Here is a 19730-nt window from a genome sequence, read left to right as displayed (position 1 = left end):
CCACACCGGCCGACTATTGACAAAAGATGGTCAAATAAAAATAAATGTTACGCAACAATGACGTCAGTAATCCATAATATGGGCCTAAACTAAGATCATTTTTATATTTTTATATAAGAAAATACTTCATTTGTAGCGTACTCGTTTTGCTGCTTTCGGCGCCATCTTTGTTATGTCAAAACATGCAATGCATTCTGGGTAGCCCTTGCTCCCAAGGGTGGTCTCGGAAAATCTCAATATTGAGGGCGATACAGCCCTTAAACTTGGCCTCAACTTAATTTTTCTGAGAATCGGGACAGAACTTGGACTAGAGGGAGAACATTTTTAAAATTGAGGGTTAAGCAAGGAATTGGAATTCACCCCAAGTGTATATAATTAGAAAAAGTCGGCTCACATATATTTTAACTCTTGCAGCCAGTTGTTATGAGTGTATGAGTGTATGTGCTGTACAGCCTCATAAGTGACTTCAGATGAATGTGCTTTATGTTCCATAAGTGCAGCTGTTAAACTCCAGCAGAAGAATGCAGTGATACGTTCACAGCACTCTTTTCCCCTCTTAAGATTTTCCCTGAAAGCTGCAGTCGACATCTTTTTGGTCTGAAACTTATTATGATGTTAGACGTGAGAGCACACGCCGTAATGATGATGGAAAAACACCACTCCTGTATAAGCGTTTCTTTCACTGTGGTTTTGTTTTGCCATGGGGAATCTTGATTTGGGGGAACTGAGGAAATAACATTCTGCCCGAAAATGGTGTTTACTTGATCGCATTTTTCTACACAGGTATTTATTATGAAGTAAAACAACACCAGTACCTACACCGGTGTCTTGGTCCTGCTGTGACCAAACAGGAGTCACTGATGGAGACTGGAGAGGTTTTCTGTGGCTCCTTTGAGATCAAATTGTCGACGGGGTTTGTGTTTTATTTCAGATTGTGATTTGAATGCGTTTGCTTTGACTGATCCAAACAGGATTACTAATGTGCAACTCTGAAGTCAGAGGAGTTTCAAATACCCAGAGGCGCAGCTCGTGAACAGGCAAGGGCAGGCAACTGCTTGGGGCCCCGAGCCGATGGGGGCCCCCCGACACTCGGAGCCTGAGGGCTGTTTTTACTGAAATGTGCAGTGAGCAGCCACCTCCCCGTCCCCCTTAAACAACAATGGGCGATTTGCAATGACATCTCAGTAGGAAACCTCCCTAAAGGGGCCCCACCTCACGTTAACCTCACTTTTATCGTTCTGCAAGTTGGAAAATGAAGATTATTTGCATATATATCATATTATTTGCATTACATATGTGTAAAGCATATCTTTTTTACTCAGTTTATATATGTTTTTAAAAGCTATTTACAGTATTTCATTGTTCTTTACATTTATATTTTCACATGCTTTTTAATTACAAGGTTTTTCATTCATTTTGAACTTATACATTTTTCATTGGTGTCAGATTATTTGTAACATAATGATGATGGACACTTGTTGGAAGGAAGGGCCCCCTGGGATTTTTTGCTTAGGGCCCCTACAGACTCTAGAATCACCTCTGCAAATACCAAATGTTTATATAAGGGAATCCACGTTATGGATTCAAGTTCAGGTTCAGAAGACCCAAATATTTATGTTTTAGCAAACGTTTATGGCTAAAACGCAGATGATGATGAGCAAATAGATCATATTTCTTCTTTTATCAAAGACACTGTGATGTATAGATGCGGTGAAACACAGCGTTACCAGCCGCCTTATCAATGGTCTTGTCACAGTTATGAACACAAATCCTAGTTTAATTCTGTGTCTTGCGACAGTGCTGCATGTATATTATAAACCTGCCGACGAGGTCATCGCTTTAGCTGCGTTTGTCCGTCTGTGAGAGCAACACAGAACTCCAAAAGTAAACAGCAAATTTGGTTGAAAATTTCTGGAGATGTTGGTTTTGGCCTTGGAAAAAAATAAATATTTTGAGATTTGTTGTTTTTCCAGAAATGGACCTGCATTCAGCATTTAGAAAAATAAAAATAAAAATTCATGGCAGAGAGGGAATCGTATCGTTCCCACAGAAAAGCGATAGGCCTTGGTGTAGGTTAGTGCTCTGTGCCCCGCTGCTTTAATTCCTAGCTCTCAGAAGCACAAGAGCATTGAATGACAAGCACCCAAATGTTACTTTGGTATTGTTTGCTTTTACCGTACCTCTCCACTTAAGTAATGCTGCAGTTTGAGTTGGTGGAGGAACAAAGCACTCCCTGCGGAGACGTATCCTGAATAATATTTTGAAAAGATCGAGAGGTAAAGAATGTTTTAATATGAGTGTTCAGTCGGAGCATTAATTATGTTAATAAATCTTCTCGTCGTTAAGGCGAGATGAATGCAGGTATAGTTCTATTGTATTCCAATAGATAAACCAATGGTTTATTTTTTTACATTTACTCATTTGCGTTTACATTTCATTTTTGACCTATTAATTCCTTTAAAAAATTAGTTTCAAATGTAAAGTTACTGTACTCACAAAAACACACACACAAAGGATGACACAACACCCAAATTACCTTGACTTTACTTCATTTTAGCATCTCTCTCCAATGAATTGCGATGTTTGATGTCTTTCACAGATCAGTACATTTTTTAAAACTGATTTCTATCCTTAAAACTGCTTTTGAAAATACACATTTTGTGCGATGTTATTTATTAACCCGTCTAGAAGATATATACGATAGAGAAACAATATGGGGGATACAGTAATAAATGTCAATGCTGAGTCCAACAAGCCTGCAAGGGAGCTGTGAGTGTTAAAAGAAGAAAATAAATAATAAAATAAGTCATATATGCCTTTTGGCAAAATGAAGTTTTAGCTGGAAGCCACGTTACTGTTGACTGTTCTGTACTTTTGTAATCGTTCAAATTTAATTAAAGGCTTAAGGAGAAAATGGCCTGAGCTGATAGTATAATGAGTTGCCAGGGGACATCTTTTTAATAATCTGACGTTGTAACAAAGATGTTGCCAAGTCATAGTTACATTATGAGCCTCACATAGTGACTTTTACTGGCCAGATAATTCACATGGGCCCCAAGGAGAGAGCTCTCCTGTCCACAGACTCTTCTGACTAATACAATGACTTCATCCACACATCAGAATTAATCAACGTCAAAAAAACACACACAGCTCAAACTGTCACTGTCATTATTGTATCACATTTAAAGTTTCAGTGTTTACTTAGTAAGTCAGAGAGCGGCATCTTGACCTTATCTCCACAAATGAATGCTGCAGTGATATTTCACAATCAACAGGCTTTCCCACATTCTATTATCTCTTTGGTTGCAGCTGGAAAACAATACAATTATTACAGTGCTTTATACTGTATTCCCGACATGCGTATGACATATGAAACACAACAGTGTGACAAAATTATGTTGATAAGAATATGTTTTTATTCCTTATTCCTTATCCTGTCAATACAACAAATATTTTCAAAGAGGAGTAAAGTCCCCGAACAACGTTATTTTAATATTATTCTTTATTTATATAATAATTTATCCTCTTGATGGGTGTATTCTACCTCCTTTTTGTATATACTGTGAATATTACATATAATATAATATATTATATTATTATTGCACATCTTCTGTATCCGTGGTTTATTCACTAAATCGAATCTGTTTCATGTAGAATGTTCAATTTTCTATTTTACTAATAAAGTTCTTGTCTACTCTGATACACTAGGTGGCAGCACAATGTTATTAGCCAACCGGCCAATTAATCCAACGAAGAAGAAAACGAAAAACACCTGCGATGTAATCCCCTTGCAATTCATGAGTCGTGATGCTAATAAGGAGGGGTTAAATGTAGCGTCTGGATTACGGTTTCGATAAATAAGTGTTTTTTCTCCTTTTGTTTTTGTCCAGGTTAATCAATCATAGAAGACTCAGGAGAAGATGGACCGGCCCATCGATACCTGCTAATGCTACCGGTAAGCTAAGTGTTGTTAGTGTAGAGAAGCACGCGCATCCCTGCTGGATCACGTAAAAGCGTCACAGCAATTATTCAACATTAGAGGCTTGTATTAAATTAAAAATATTAAATAAAAGGGCTCATTTTGCCATATTTAACTCTATAACTCAAACGTATGCGTTGTGCTTTTTTAAAAGTACAGATGTTAATGTAATTTTGATTGAACAGACTGTTAGTAAAACGGAAGTGACGTCTCAACCGTTGCCGGATGTTATTGTTTCTGTTTTTACTAGCTTCTAAGACTGAGAGCCTGCACGATTTGTTTTAAATAGATATGCCAAGTGGCTAAAAGAGAAACAATCTTATCAACAGACCTTGCAATGGAAAAAAAATTATTTTTATAATCCAGTTCAAATTACTATTTGTTAACTGTTATTCCAAATCTGTGTTGTTTTAATTGAGTTTTTTTTCCTGAATTCCTTGCCTTGCACTTATTGCAATTTCCATTTTATTCCATCTTCAGCATTTTTGTACACCGTGCGTACAGTGGGCCCCTTTTCCACTGCAGACATTTTGATTTATAGCAGGCAAAGCACAGGTGTTACTAATAACATTAGTGGTTCACTTCTATTCAAGTTAGCCAATTGGCCATGACAGTAAGAGCACGTACACAATAACACGACCCTGAAACCCAAGCATCTGAATGGAATTTTTCCATCATCAATTTTATTTTTTACACCTGTACTTTTCTTTGTTGTGACCTGTCCAAATATCATCTGTGAAAAAGGCTTGGAACATGAAAACCGTGTTGCTCTACTTATGCATTTTTATGGCTTATTTCTACTTTTTCCCTCAATATTACCTGGCAACACAGTTTTTAGTTAATTGAATTATTCATGGCACAAGTTAGTGAAGTAAACTGAAAGACGTCTTTATAATGGTATAAAGTTTTCAAGGTTAGAGGCTGGGATGCCGTACTTAGCACCTTCGATTCCTCTTGTCATGATTCTCTTTTTGGCAGTGGACTCACTCTAATCCAATCCCAAATATATTACATGGTCCTCACTGAGATAAGGAATACTAGTGGATGTTAGTGTATCCATATGAATTAAATGGACAGTGGCTCTATCAAGATCATCCTGCAGGTCAAGGCTACTCTGCAGGAGGATATGATGTAGCTGAACTGATTCTCTTTTTTTTCCTATGCAGCCCCCTTTTTACCCTGAATTATTGCCTGCCACCTACATTGAAGGGTTCCCCCCCCCCCCACCCTGTAACTTTTGTATGCTGTAAATGTTCATTTCCAAAAGTATCTGCAACTTTCACCTATTGTTTTCACTGATGCAGACTGAATCTTAAACATGTTGAACACAAACAAGCTAATATACTTTTATCTTATTGTTCAAAATAAATGCATTCAACATGAATTAAACAGAATTTATGGTACAGCCATGCTATCGAGGCTGACTGTGTGTGAGCCTATACCAGTAGCCATTAGAGGCAGATCAGGCAGCTTATCTTGTGTGGACAGTCTAATACCTTCAGAGTCACAAATGCCCATAAGCAGACCAAAATTAACTGTCTAAATTTCAGTTTGTAGGTTTGTGCCTTAATTTATGCTCTTTTAAGAGAAACCATGTCACGCAGATGATTAATTGTTGCCAGTAAACGGGGACACACAGAAACTTGCATCTTTAAGTAAGCAGCTCTTGGTAAATCCAAGGACATAATTATATACACTGACATGTATAGTACAAAGGCTGAGGAGGATTCACTGTTATTAAAACCATTTATTACAGCAGATTCACTTCCTCCTGACAGCCAAGTGTCCCACAGAGAGATTCTTAAACATTACATGGCCATTTAAGTTTGACAGGACTGTGTTAGTGCTATTGGCATGAATATGATACAAGTTTTATTTACTTGTTTAATTCTTATTTAAAGTTTTTTTTTTTACCACTCGCTTGTTCTACTGTTGACTTTTGGGGTGTTGCTTTCTGCTGATGTTCACGTGTGTGAAATTTTAATAGAAACTTTTGTTTGTCTTAATAGGTCATCAGTAATACCTGCCATTCGCTCGGAGACCAATGGAGAATTCCAGATCGTCTGCGAGAGGAACACCTCTGCCATGTTGATCCTTATGCAAATACCTTGTTGATGATCCATCAAAGATCCCTTCACAGGTAACCTCACGCATGCACTCTTAAACACACTTAAATCAGTGACTCCTAGATAACCAGAGATGCACTCACCTTTAACTTTTAACTACCACACATTTTATCACCCATATACTTTCACTATTACATTCAATGCTGTATAGAGATGGATGAATGTCCTTGTCAACATGTATTTCTATTTTGTTTTGTTTGTCTATTCTGTCAATGTATATATGTCACCATTATGTGTTTATTTTTTACTGTATGAGTGCTGTATGACTGCTGGCTATTTCTATGTGTTCAATGTCACCTGCCGAGGGACTGCAGATGAAAAGTAGTTATTTTTACTAACTCTGGCATATTTACATTGTGTTTTTTAAATACAATGTTCATGAATATGCCTGGTCCCTATCAAACAAACAAACAATAAATCGGCATTAATTCACTCGTGGTTAATGCTGTTGAAAGTTTGCTCATTTAAAACACAGATTATTTTGAAAAGAGGAAGACGTGACTTTAACAGACGTGAACAGACAGAGAGCTGATGAGATGAAGTGGAGATGATAATAATCAAACACTGTAAAAAGAACACTTCAACAATAAAACAAATCTATAGTAGGACAATCTAATCACATGATGCTGTGCTGTGTCCACCGGGCCGTTGTTTTAAGTCAGTGTGACATCGATTTCGTTGAAGACATTTTTGTCATTGTGGCTTTAGCATTTTTTTTTTTACATGCCCCGACTTCCATCTTCCATGGCACCGTGAGCAGGAGAGGTAGTGCCGCTGTGTTGACCTCGCGAATGGCTACTTAAAGGAAGTGTGTCTTGAAAGCGCGACAGTTTCATCAGTGTTGTTTCAGGAATTAGCATTTCTACATGAAAAAGCTTTTTGCCATTAAGGAGAAGTCATTAAATATTTTCAGCTGTAGGAAAAATAGCCCTTTTCACCAAGTGCTCATCTGAAAAAGCTAGAAATATTAAATATTAGTGTTGGCACAAGGAGTAATTTCAATTTCCTATGAGTGCTTTTACTCTGTTCAAGTTTATTACTAATTCATTTTCTTTGCTGTTCAACTTTAACAAAATGGTGTGTGTGTGGTCATGATCGTCTCCACGAGAGAACAACAAAAATGAAGAGGATGAGCAGATCCCTAAGCCTCTCTCAATCTTTCTATCATATCAGGGGCTTTAGAATTAGTTGGGATGAGTTTTAATTGAGACCTCAGGGTTGTTGCTATTTTAGCAAACTATTCTTGTTCTTGTTGGGTAGTAGTATTATAAATGTAAGAATATTTGGTTTCAACTTGTGGTTATTGTTTGCTTAAATTACTAGTCATCTGTATCTGTCCATCCATCCATCTTCTACCACTTTATCCTCCATGTGAGGGTTGACATAGGGCAAAAGGCGGGTACAGTTAACAAAGACACATATTTTGTTTTGCAACCTAGTATTTGATCACCTCACAGACAGACCGTGGCCCCTTGAACAACACCTACATTGTTATTTGTTCAGTTTATGGAATTCAAGAACTTGAATTGTCTGTCTTTGGACCTCTTGCAGCCATTTAAATAATTTGTGTGTATATCTCTGTAAATAATATATATATATATATATATACGCGCACATTTTTACAATGTCTCACTGACAACGTGGTGAATAGTATTTCTCAAAATACAAAGGGATTGATGTTATTCCAAGCTTGTTGTAAATGTATGATTTCCTATGCCACTTTTTCTGTAATGTCAGTAAGCTGTGCCTCCGTCTATACCAAATATAGTTACCACATTTATTCTGTGTTTTGTGTGCATATTTTTGCATACCAGCATCTGCAGGAGATGAAATGGATGAGTGGGAGATGTCTAAGATGAGAAGCTGTCTGTTTGTGGTCAGAGGATGTGGTAGACTGCTCGTGTTGGGTGATACTTGATCTGATGTTAATGTGCTGCAGTCTGTGTGGGAGGGAGTGAAATGAAAGAGGGAGGGGGGGGGGGGGAAGATGGGCAGATAATCCCGTCTGCCTGATGAGATTGAATGCTGGGATTGATTGATCGCCTAATCATAGGAGGAAATGGGCCTGAAAATGAATGGGACTCTGCCCTTGGCTTGCTGTGGAGCTGGGTGGTTGGGTTGGAGGGGATGTTAGCTGCAGAAAGACATGGCCTTAATGTGCATGGGACCTGATTTCATTTGTGTCTTATATACAGTTATATGATCCTGGCTAAATGATCAAATAAAAAAGGAATAGGAGGAACAGTGAAGGGGATGTAAATCAAGCTTTATTGCTGGAATATTACTTTTTCATCTCATCTGAAATGGAGGCTCTTAGAAAAGAGCAGGAATGAAAATTCATCATACATTTGGAATTGATGGAACTGTGTGGGTAAAGATGCCCAATGTCCTGGATGTAGTTGATTGACTAGTAATAGGGATTGAATTATGACAGTTATATTTGTCATTATTTGCTCTGCAGTGTTTTTGTCTTGGCCAGCATTTGTTTGGTCGTATTGTTCACAGCTGGATTGGAGAATTTACACAAATGTCTAATGGCTTCTGCTCTCATGCTGTCTAAAATAATGGCAAGGCTACTTTAAAAGGGAACTGGTTGTTATTTCTAGGAAACCCAATATGCACTATCCCATTTCAAAAGCACATAGTTTTCCAAGTATATATTAGAATGGGAAAATTACCTCTGGGTTTGAGGGTCCTTGCTTTGGGTCCAGACCACTCACACTCAGAGTGAAAGCTGCTCGTACGTATCACTTTGTATGATGACTGAAGTGGGCGACTAAGCCTGGTGTCAAGGCAGAATCAAACCCAAAGATTATCCATGTTATGCAAGTAAGGTGTGCCGAGTATCACTTAACATCTTTTTTTCACATCAGGATTTTTTTGAAAATGCATCCCAGACATTTACAGAGCGGCATATTAATCTCACTGTAATAGGAAAATATTCAAACTCTCATTTAATTAACAATTACAAAATATAATTGTAACAGAAAATAAATTAGTATATTTATTCCATATTCAGTGCCTCCATTTTTGTTCCCCTTAATGATCACTAAGACATTTTTACACCTTCATTTGAGACCATCCCACCAATCATTTTGATATATGGAGTGTCATGCAGCATACGGTGCATAACAGAGCAAAGACCATGTCATGAGGTTGAGCGAATTGTGAAGGCTGAAGCTCTTTTTCCTGCATGAAAAACCGATCAGGGCTCTGATTCTCTCTTTCTGATCACACTGAGTAATGATGGAGAAGAGCTTTGGTGAAAGAGGTGACCAAAAATCAGTGTTTCAGAAGAAACCAGAGAAACTTTCAGAAGACAGACACATGCCTTTATAAATCATGTCTTTATTGAGTGGATTTATCTCAGGTGGTCAAGGCGGGAAGCACCTGACTGGAATTTAGTGACAAAGCACAATAATATATCAATTTGATATTATACTTCCTTCCTTTTAGTTAATACATTTTAGCTCATACACACACTAACACTGCCTATCAAACAATGTGCATTCTGATGACATCTTAGCCAAGATTCATTACCTAGAAGTTGTCTTTGTTGTGGCCCCTCTCTCTGGCTCCCTCTAGAGATGTGTGAGCATGCTGCATTTGTTGTGATCCAGAGGTTGAAGGCTGAGAGTGGGATGACTGAGGGCAAAATGAGCAGCCCATACAGTGGCTAAATGATCAATGGCATTGATCAGCCAGTCAGTCCCGAGTCTATATTCCTCTCTGTTTACACTCTCCCGTTGCCACTGTGTTAAACTGAGCGTGCTCGAAGCAGCCACCTTAGGGACCCTCTAAAAGCCGACCTCACACCCGCCATTGATTGACATGTCGATTATCTTGGAAGCTGTTGACAGCGCAGTTGTTAGCGATCTTAAACATTAATGATGATGGGAAGTCATTTCCTCTAGTTACACTCCTGACTAAGAAAAGGAAAATTCACTTTGAAGCACACTAATACTTTAACAGACTTAAAGAAACAGTCAATGCTTCTGCTTTATGATATTTAAAGATCTATGATCGCTGGGAAACTCTTCAGCTTTTCATCTTGTCTTGACCCGGTTTCTTCGGTCATCGGCACCATTGAACCACAACTGAAATATTGTTGACGTAAATATTATAATATATAAAAGGCTGACTCTTCATAAACTTTTTCCTCCTAGAGTTCCTCACGGATTTATATAATTATTAGTTTGGGTGGAAAGTATATACAATAGCTGTGCCAAATAATATGGATAACACATGCAAGTTTTGTGAATTTTAGCACTATTTTAGAGACAAGTTGACAAATTATTTGTAAACATTTTGTGTATTTAAAATATTCATATTCAGCTGACATATTTGGTTTTGTGTTTATGCAGCAAATATTATTGTTGGCATTATATTTAGAGTCGCTGGTGAAGTGTGGAAGTCTAATACACCCTGTGTGTGTGTGTGTGTGTGTGTGTTTCTATGTAAAGAGAGTGTGCACACAGACTCACACATGCCCCCAGCTCGCTGCATCAGCCACAAACATGTTTCTTCTTTTATGCGTCATTTACTGCCTGTAAACGGTTTGTGTAAAGCAGTTTATAGATAGTTTCTACTTCTAAGTTCCTTGAGGTCTCCTAAATATGTGCTTAACTTATACAAACTCTTCACTTTAATAGACGTACACAGTAATGGGCTGACACTGGCCTGTGCTGCAGGGGCCAATGTGTCCCGGTCATGCCAAAGATCCATCTGCCATTTGATGCTTCACAAAAGTGCAGTTTCAACAAAACATAAGGTAGCTCCTCTTTTTATGTGTGACTGTCATCGCATTGAAATTTGTGCAGCTTTTTTTTTTTTTACGAGATTATCTTTTATCTTTTGCTTCTTCCATGTCACCTCCAAACATGTTGAGGCTGATATGATAATGATGTGGACCTGTCCAGGGTATTAGAGCTAAGCTGGCTGATTAGGCTGCAGATCGATTAGTCTATCACTCAACACTGGCCTTGGTTTGGGCGTCTTGGAGGGATGGATGGATGGAGGGAGGAAGAGTTGTGGTGGGGGTTCAGGGAGGATTAAAAGCCATTCTAAGGAAACTACTTAAGGTGATTCAGAAAAACATACTTTTACAGCAGGTACTAAAAAGAATTCTCTATACTGTTAACATCTGTCTGAAGTGATCTGATCACAACTGTACATTACAAGCACATTGAAGGATGTGATCGTTCAAATTAGATCAGAATAAGTCTCAATCTGACGATTGCAAATTTGATTTTATTCAGGTTAAGGTCATCAGAAAATCTAATGGAGGGGGCTGTGTCTTATTTAAGCCATGTTCCCATCATGGTACACTTTGGTATGGTACAGTGGTTTGTCAGTAAGGTAGACGTTGGTAGACGTCTAACACCAGAACAGGTGGATTGGATTTAACGGATTTAACGTTGTGGCAGAGCAGTGTCTTTCTTAATAATCTGTAATGGAATTCAAAACTTGTTTTAAACCTCGAGGTTATTCTCCATGGCAAAGTAAAAATACACTAATCAGCAACAACATTAAAAATGGTTAGCAGTTTTATTGTCCTAACTGATGAGCATTTCCGCACTCTGTATAGAAATCCCTCACAAAGCTCCACTTTGTTCCAATTAGCTGCTAAATCTATCAATGCGGCGATTTAATGCAGGGATTGAGTGAGGGGCAAAGGCTTGATCCACACTCCCTTGTTTACTGAAATAATTGATATTATCAGATTGTTGGTGATTAATGGGCTTACTAAAGTAGACCAGGGCTCAGCAGCTTTGCCTGAATGCAAAGCTCAAGAATCATATTATCCATTTCCCCAACTAATTACTGTGTTCAGTTAGGCCTGGCGTGAGTCGAGACAAGAGGGAGATGGGAATACATAGGAAGTGCTAATCTTCTGGTTAAGTAAAATATCACTTTACGTTGCGCTTTCTCTTAGTTTGCATCTCGAGTGTAGAGCATAATGGTAATTCCAAATGTTGAATAAATTAAGGCAGCCATTGACTTCATGCCTCTGTGGGAAGCAGAAGTCACAATTGTGACTTGAAGCTGAAAGAGTGGAAACAAGAGAACTTTACGTAACAAGCCTTTGATTAAATGAACTGAGGTTGTTTTTTTTTTACGGTGACACTTGTACTACTGTCTACAGCATTAGTGAATAAATAATGACGCTAGTGGATTATTTATATCATTAGTCAAGAAGACTGCACTTTTGTAAAGTCATGTCCTTGTACATAGAATGTTTTATATATATTTTTTGTGGGTTTTTTCTTCAGGTTATTGACTCGTCTCACGATTACCTACAAAACTGAAATGGAAATGGCAGAGTTGGATGTAAACAGGGGGCAGTGCAACTCTTCTGTGTAGATTCAGTGGTTTTCAGCACCAGTGATGAGGCAAAGTCAGCTCAGTTAATGTTGAAGCAGATTCTGCAATAGTTTCCTCTGTCTCTAAGCTGGGAGTGCTGTCAGCAGTCAGGGAGGGTTCTGACGGTGACGACATAGGATGTTTTTAATAACATAATACATCATTACATCATTTTATGTATACAATAGCAAACCATTTTTTTGTTTCTCAGATTGTGTGGACATTTCAAAGAAACACTCACTTTATGCCAAAAAGGTTTTTACACATACTGTAAAAGAAAAAAGAAAAAAGTAAATCCTCTCACATATAGTTTTAAAGCCTGTATTCTGTAGGGCTTAAAACTTTAAAAGCACAAAACACACACACACACACACACACACCAGCATGCTTCAGTTCATGAATTCATCTGTGTGTGGAAACAAAGAAGTCAAACAGCGAATAGAGTTTAAACCTTCTTAGTTTTTCCAGAGTAAACCCACATCTCCTTATTTACTCTTAAGAAAGTTCACATGAATAATTTGTTCAACATAATAAAATAATCATAGTCTTAACACTTAATGTATTTAAAACTAAAATGACAAGCTTTCCCCAGTCTTTAGTATTCCCCCTTACATGCTTATGCTGTACACTATTTAGAAGAACACACTTCTTAATGACACGTGATACACATGTGAGGAAATAGATAAAAACTGTGTGAATTGCTTGCTTGGTTCAGTGTGGCCCTCTGAACATGTCTTTAACCCTTTAGCCGCAAAAGCATTGCCGCATTTCTACCATTAAAACCAGGAGGACGGCTGCGTAATACCATTGATGTAGGGAAAGCGGATACGTCAATTACCAAAGGGTATAAAATGTCACGAGGAACCCTTTGCAAATATTTCCATGATTAAAATTCATTAAAATTATTCCTTAAGAGGTTTTCAAATATTTTCAACGCATCCTTGTTCAGGGCGATGCCGACTATTGTGATGCTAAATTTCAAGTCATTCTGAGATGCTTTTTGTTTTCGAGAAAAAAGTCAGCTCACTGTCAAAGTGCATCAGGGCAAATGGATCATTTCCTGAATTTCAAAAATTACATATACATATATATAGAAATACTTCCTACGGGCACTGCACTAGTATAGATAGATAGATAGATAGATAGATAGATAGATAGATAGATAGATAGATAGATAGATAGATAGATAGATAGATAGATAGATAGACACGGGCCTCATATGTTGGAGATACTCTGAATGGTGCAGTGTTTTTGCATTTTAACTTTCAGGTTAGTGTTTGATGTTGCTCCTGGCTGTTCTTTTTTGTCAGAACTTATAATGTTTTCAAAGCTGTGTTCCAAGTTCGAGAGGACAGAAAGACTGATTTGGCTAAATAATTTATCTGAAGTCTGTGAAATGGTAGATGTTTTTTTTTTTTTTTTACTTTATTTAAGGATACCACAGATACCACTCTGTAAGTATCATACCGGCCGTCGAATAGAACTGATCCAGCTCCTGCTTAACTATCTGCCTTTACTTGTAATGCTGATAGCTCTTGACTGAACCCCCTCCATCTTACACTGCAACTGTGGTTTGCTGTCTCTTTTATTTCTCTCTTCTTTTGGTTCCTCTCCCTCTTTTTCTCAGCTCCCATCCCTTTCTTTGTGTCTTTCTGTAGACCGTGAGCTGATATTATCCTTTGAAAAGGTAATGATCCCACTGTGTTGAGATTATGTATGTGTGCAGCACAGTGTAATGGTCTGGCTTTTTATTGCCTGCCGCATACTAATCCCACAACTGAAGGAATGAGATGACACCTGCAGGGAGCTGTGTGTGAGCTGCAGCCTCACATGAAAGAATGGCCATTAAAAATGATCAAAGAAATTACTGCACTCGGTTGCACAACACTGCTCTCACGCCTGGCTAGGTGTACATCGCTCTGCCCCACACACACTCACACACACAAACACACATACACACACACACACAGAGGCGTGCACTAATTAGTATCTCCCTGTGATGGATATTTTCCAAGTGAGCCTCTGTGGAAATGTCCTGCGCATACTTGCCTTAGGCTCTCTGCAGATACTGATGCACCCACGCTTACTGATAGGAAATGGAGGACAAGCATGAGATCAGAATGATACTCTGTTCTTCATACCACTACCACAAATTATTCATGGACGTATTACCATAAGTGTTTTCAACTGAATTTTTATCAGACCCTTTCTTCAGGGGTCTTTTGTTATATTAAGGAGTTATTTCGAATTGTATCCATTAGATTAACATGTTTGCTATGTTAATGACAAGATTTGGAGTTGGTTCTTCGGAAATGCAGCCACTGAGAGATTTTAGAATCCCCGTGTGCTTGAAACTACATTTTTATAATTGGCACTATGGTGAGCAATATGCAGCACAATTATGGCTGAGTCACTTTCCACCGAGCAGGATTTCTAACTGCAGTGTAACAGGTACGAAATCTCACAATCCCCTTTTTCACAACTCTTCATTTGCTCCCTGTTGCTGCTTGTTTGTTCTTCCTCCTGAACATCTGTCTGCCGTTGCCCTCTCCTCCTCATGCAGCACCTCCTGGCAGGTGATATAGTGTGATTCAGACAGATGTTCTTATGGCCAGTCCTACAGTACGTTGTGCTTCTTGTCAGTCCATTATTGTTCACCCTGAGCAGAGACACATTGATAAATTCAAGATATTCCCTTAGAGCCTGAATTAAAGACTCTTTTACCCCCTTTTTAACTGCTTGGTGTGAAATAATTAGCACCAGTTGTAAGATGAGTCTCACTTTTTTATGTCCAAGGAAGTACAGAAATTAAGAAATCCTCTAAAACAAATTCTCTAATTGTGAGTTAATATGACACTGTCCTCTTTTCTTAATTGAACATAGGCTTTCCAATGCATAGAGACCGTGGTTATTACAGGGTTCGACTTAACAAAGGCCTTCTGAGAAAAGAGATCTGCTTTTTAGTACTCCTCCTTCCTCCCCTTAGCACCTTCCTTCCCTCAACCCCTCCCTTTTGCTCCCTCAGCGGTCCATTTTAGAAGCATGCTGCATGGTTTGGTGGGGAAATTGCACTGCCTTTTCATGTTTCGGAGGGTGCAGAATCCTCCTCCATTAGGTAGTGTCATCTTGTGATGTATGATGTATGCACAGAAAAGCAATCCGATGTTTATTCATGACTTTCGAGGCAGTGCCTCAGCTAAGCCTCTCTGATTTCCTTTTAAGGAACAAAACTACGTAAGATTGAGACTTCAATTTAAAGGCACACGGACCATCCTGCAGCACTTCAACTATGTTTTGGTCCTTCGCTCTCTCTCCCCTCTCATCTCTCACCCACAGCTGTTTTTTAATCTCTTTTAAATTCTCCCTCGATATTTTTTTTTCTGTCAGATTTAATTTATTTGACCCTCAGAAAAAAAGATCACATGCAGTTATTTCCTTCTGATTTTGCCTGGTTGTCTCACCCATCTTGCCTCTGTGCTTAACTAAGGACTTTGATGAAGCGATGAATTTATATCATTTTTATAGTAGGCTGGCACATTAATGAGACACCACCACCACTGTGAAACTAAAAGGCCCTCTGGTCACACTTCTCTCTCTCTCTCTCTCTCTCACTCTCATATACACAAACACATAAATACATTGTGTAAATGAAACCACTAAAGCCACACTCATTCGTGCCTATGTCCACCACACCACAGTAGTTGATTTGTGTTGCTCAGTATGTGGAGAATCTGGCGCTGGATAAATCCAGCTATCATTATCAGTTGTCACAACTGCTTGTTTGCAACTTTGACTCCTGATCCAGTGTGCATTAAAGTAAGCATAACTCAAAAGAATGTCACTATTTATCTTTTAAATTGTCTTTTAATGGTAATAAGGCCACACCTATCCATCATACCGACATTGGTCTCTGGCTTTGATATGACTCCTCCGTCTCTCAATGACCAACCTCCCAAAAGCACATACATCATAATGTATAAGAAATCTACTTGTGGGGAAGTCTTTAGCATGTGCATGCAGGATAGCCAGTCACATATGTAGGTGTGTTTACATGTCATTGAGCTGCTAACTGCATTTTTTTTAAATGTAAATGTATACTAGAGATGCACTGAAAATGTTTCAGTTTTCGACCGAAACAGGTCGTTGTGATGACGCATGCAAATACTGTGGCCAGTGCACGCCTGTCTATTCCCACTTAGAGTCTGTCCAAGATCAGTTTGGAACGCCAATGAAACGGTTCCAACAAGATGTGAGTACATGGTGTTACAGCACCTATTAAATGCTGGAAAGTCTCTTTGCGCAAAAGCGATAATTGCAGCGCTAAAGTCTTCTACACAAAGAGGTTAACCATGGACCACGGAGTGAAAAGTGCACTCTGAAGAGTCTCTCAACACATTTTACTAAGATCTACTCGGATCTCCTGTGCTTCATCGCGACTACTCTCGATCCTCGTCATAAAGGTCATTATTTGGATGTGGGGATAAAGCAGCGCGTGGAGAAATGATCCAGGCATTGGATAGAGCCCGCTAGGGGACGGAGAAGCGCACAGTGCAGGAAAAGAAGGCTTGTCGAGGGTCGTGCACCCTCATTGTCTGATGAGATGAGATGTTCCTAAATATTTTCATAGTTTCTTAATTGATTTATTCTTTGAAGCATGAGTTTGAAGCAAGCATAGTTTAAAAAACAATGGTAAAGAATTGGCATAATCATTTCTTTCGCTGTTTCATTTCGGTTTTCGGCCAAGTATTTCCTGATTTTCAGTTTCGGCCAACAATTTTCATTTTGGTGCATCCCTAATGTATAGCTGATATTATCGATATCATGACTGGACACAAAATGTGGATGCAATGTGTAGGAAATATATAAACTTGTTTATTTACTTTGCGTGTGTGTCTTTACCATGAGCTCTGTGCAGGTCCCTGCTCCCTCATCCCATGTGAATAGCTTAACTGCAGCATGATCCTGTAATATTTAGGAGGTGTGTTGGCGCACCAGTGAGGCAAATGACTGCATTTTCTATTTAACATTTGTAATGCTGTGCTAATAACCATATGCCCTTGCCTTGAGTGGGGCATATTCTAACCTTATATGATAAATAATGCAAATGTAGCAACCTCTGCAAATGCCAGAGAAAATGAGGTAGAAGAGAAGGACTGAGCGAGCGAGCGAAGCAATAGAGAAGGAAGAATGAGGCAGCAGGAGCTACCATAACTAACTGATTGTTGTGCTGTCAAACTGATTTGCATGAAAAAGGCCGGCCTAATTGCAACACTTAGCTGCAACATACTGATAATACAGAGGAGGATTACAAAAGGACACGGAGGAGCTTTTATTAAGAAGGATTTCCTCAATGTCTTTGAGAGACACACCAGCACCTTCTGTTTGGCTGGGGATCCATTCAAAGCTGTGTGTGCCTCACTTTGTCCTGTCTAACATGACATATCCATCATGCGGATACACATTGCTGTCTCAGCATTCATTACCATATAAATCACTTCTGGTGTTTCATACAAACATTTGAACCTAATAAGTTTGGACCAAAAAATAAAATTAAGTGAGTAGTAATTTTCCCTTCAAACGAGGCAGCGTCCTCAGAGAAATGGTACACAGTCGTCTTTCATGAATGAAATGAATTTACAAATAGATGCTTTTGTCGCAAAGGTGAATTAAGTGATGAAATAAAGACGAGACCAGTTGCTATTTTTCATAAAAGATTTTATTAAAGATCGTCATAGACGGCGTAATAAAAACTTGGTAAAATTGTTTAAAGAGGTGAAAATGTCAAGGAATACAAGCAGAATTCCCAAAACATTTAAATCAGAATTAAACCTGACTAATATTTTCTCAGGAGTCCTCAGCGAGTATTAACAGTTACATGCTTTGAAAGAGTAAAGGTGTGGAAATGCACAAAGTTGTTGGTTGCAGTTTTGCACAGGGCTTCCTGATGCTGAAGGCAGTAATTCCCTGTCTTTTCTTTATTTCCTTTCTTTAATAATAAATGATGGATGCTTCAAATTACGGAACGGTGCCGGGAAAATCCAATTTAGTCTTTGCCCATGTAGGGAGGGTATAAAGAGGAGTTCTGTATCTAAGGCATTTGTTTTGCTTTAATATGTGCAATGGGGCCTATTGAATGATGTAATGTGCCATGTAATAATGAGTCTTGTGTGGTTTTAACGAAACCTTTAATTCATAGCCACGGTGGTCTTTCTTTGCCACACCATTGATTTAGAACATAAAAATAATGAATTGTGACTTCTTTTTTTTATACTTTTTCTGTTTAGATTATTATTGTTTGTCTATCTGTGGTCAAAGATAGGACATTTGAACTAGAGCTCTCCTTTTACCGTAACTCACACGTCACTTTAAATAGTAACTGTTTTATTCAGCCATAATTTCACTGGTGCTTCAAATGAATGCAACTTTTTAAATGAAAACAATGACACAACTTGGGAGGCAACAGTATTATAATCTTATATAAATATACTGTTATAATAGCCACAATATGTTATTTATTCCGATGGTCAGAGTGTAGCACTCTGAGAAGTCCAGGCATGAGTGAGGTAAATGCTAACCACAGGCTAACAAATGGTGCGACTTGCAGCTTGTGAAACTTTTGTTATCCAGATATTAGGAAATTGACACGTATTTGTTCACCTAAAAAATTTAACTAAACTAAATAAAAAGTATTATTTGAAAATTAGTATAATTTGGCCTTCTTTAGTGTTTGAGTTAACTAATCCCATCATTTCAACGTTGACAGTAGCCGTCTTTAGATTTTTGCCAAAGAAATATAATTTTTTGATGTTATCCAAAGACGCAGCACCGTCTGTCAGACTAAACCCAGACAATGAAGATTATTTAGTGAACAAGGACTCCCTGCACATGTAACTACAGTAAAATGAGGTTAGCAGGACAGACGGGATGAGATTAGACAGACTTGGTTTGTTGGGAATCCTCCCTGGATTTACAGCGGCGAGGCAGACTTTTCTTTTGTGCTGACAAAGTGGGAGAGACGTCTGGAACCATAGTAGCTGTAGAAGACGTCACAATTCAAAATACATGATGGGAATTAGACATTTAAATGAAGCTAAGTTTTGATCTAAAAAGCAAAGCTATCATTTTGAGGGAGTAACTGCACTTTTTCCAGGGACATTGGTGCTTCCTGTAACATCTTCTTGTAACACACATTTACTTCACTCCTAAGTTGCATATGTTTACCGTTTCTTATCGCTGTTCCTTGTATTTGTTTTCTGGAGGTT

This window comes from Microchirus variegatus (genome assembly GCF_963457635.1).
Source record: "Microchirus variegatus genome assembly, chromosome: 6".
NCBI classification, from domain to species: Eukaryota; Metazoa; Chordata; class Actinopteri; order Pleuronectiformes; family Soleidae; genus Microchirus; species Microchirus variegatus.
The sequence above is the reverse complement of the archived record's forward strand: the minus strand, read 5'-3'. Positions refer to the sequence as shown.